At 46.2% G+C, this 1,373-nt stretch overlaps 1 non-coding gene across 1 annotated transcript; it reads right to left on the reverse strand.

Moving 5' to 3' along the window:
• Positions 1–303: 303 nt before the first annotated feature.
• Positions 304–410, reverse strand: LOC111812138. Its single transcript, XR_002817722.1, has one exon. It is a non-coding gene; the product is annotated as a U6 spliceosomal RNA (small nuclear RNA).
• Positions 411–1,373: the final 963 nt, after the last annotated feature.

Here is a 1,373-nt window from a genome sequence, read left to right on the forward strand (position 1 = left end):
GAGAAGCAAATAGCAATGAGACAGTTTCAAAACCGATTACTAGCACAGTTACGTTGCATACTGTCGTCTTAGTGGTTACTCATCGTGCAAGATGCAGCCGTGATATCCTGTCCACAAACACTATTCGAGCAAAGCTCTCTACTCACTGAATTAAGAGAATGCAGCTGTATATCTATCCTAACTATTTTGAGTCTACAGATACAAAATGGTCGTTCATTTGTATTCCCCCTTTTTTTTTTTTGGTTAGTTTTGTCAGAGAAGGAAATTCCATTGGCATTTAAATATTGTAGGTGCGTGAATTCAAAAACTATGGAGCGCTCCAAGAATTTGGGTGTCATCCTTGCGCAGGGGCCGTGCTAATCTTCTCTGTATCGTTCCAATTTTAGTATGTGCGCTGCCGAAGCAAGCACTGTTTTTGTTTTTTAATTTTTTTTTTAAATTTTATTTATTTATTTATTTAGTGTGTGTGTGTGGCCAGCTCAGCCCACCAGGGGGCGGGGCTGGCTGGCATGTGGTGCTGGGGGATTGAACCGCGGTCCCTGTGCTTTGCTAAGCTTGTTCTAAGTAGGTGCTTTAGACCACTGAGCCATCTCGCCAGCCCCTTGTTTTTTAATTTTTAAAAAATAGGGTCTTGCTATGATATCCAGGCTGAACTCATCGTGTGGTGCAGGCTGACCACAAACTCACAGCAGTCTTCCTGCCTCAGCCTCCCAAGTGCTGGAATGACAGTATGTGCCACGACATCTGGGTCCAGCTGAGTTCTTTCGGGTGACGGAGAGGGGCTACTGCAGGGAGACCCCATATGCAGGTCTCCCCAGGGTTATTGCTTTGTTCCCTGAGGAAACTGGGCTACAAGCAATATTTAATTAAGAGCGTTATAGTCCCTCCTGCTCTTCCAACCACTTATTTTAAGACTGTACCTGTCCGGGTCCCGTCTTCGTCCACTCCTAGGCACTCATGAGGCTGAAGCAGGAGGATTGCCAGCTTGAATTCTGGGAACTTAGTGAAACCTTGTCTTAAGGAAAAGAAAAAAAAAGTCCTGGGGATATAGCTCAGCACTTCTCAGGTCCAATCACCAGCGTGAGGACGACAACAAAAAAGCAAAAGCAAAGAAGTTTGGCAAAGATGTGCAGAGCGGGCAGATGGGGGCGCCATGCAGTGATGAACGAACCCTAAGAGGCTGAGGACAGAGGTGGGAGCTGGGGGGGGACACATAGAATTAAGCACCAGCCACGCACAGAGGGACCAATGCCCCACAATGAATGTATTCACTCTGTGTTGCAATCCCGTACTCATAAAAAAATAAATGAGGGGCTGGTGAGATGGCTCAGTGGTCTAAAGCACCTACTTAGAACAAGCTTAGCAAAGCACAG

Source organism: Octodon degus, unplaced genomic scaffold (genome assembly GCF_000260255.1).
Source record: "Octodon degus isolate 3935 unplaced genomic scaffold, OctDeg1.0 scaffold00113, whole genome shotgun sequence".
In the NCBI taxonomy this organism is placed as follows: Eukaryota; Metazoa; Chordata; class Mammalia; order Rodentia; family Octodontidae; genus Octodon; species Octodon degus.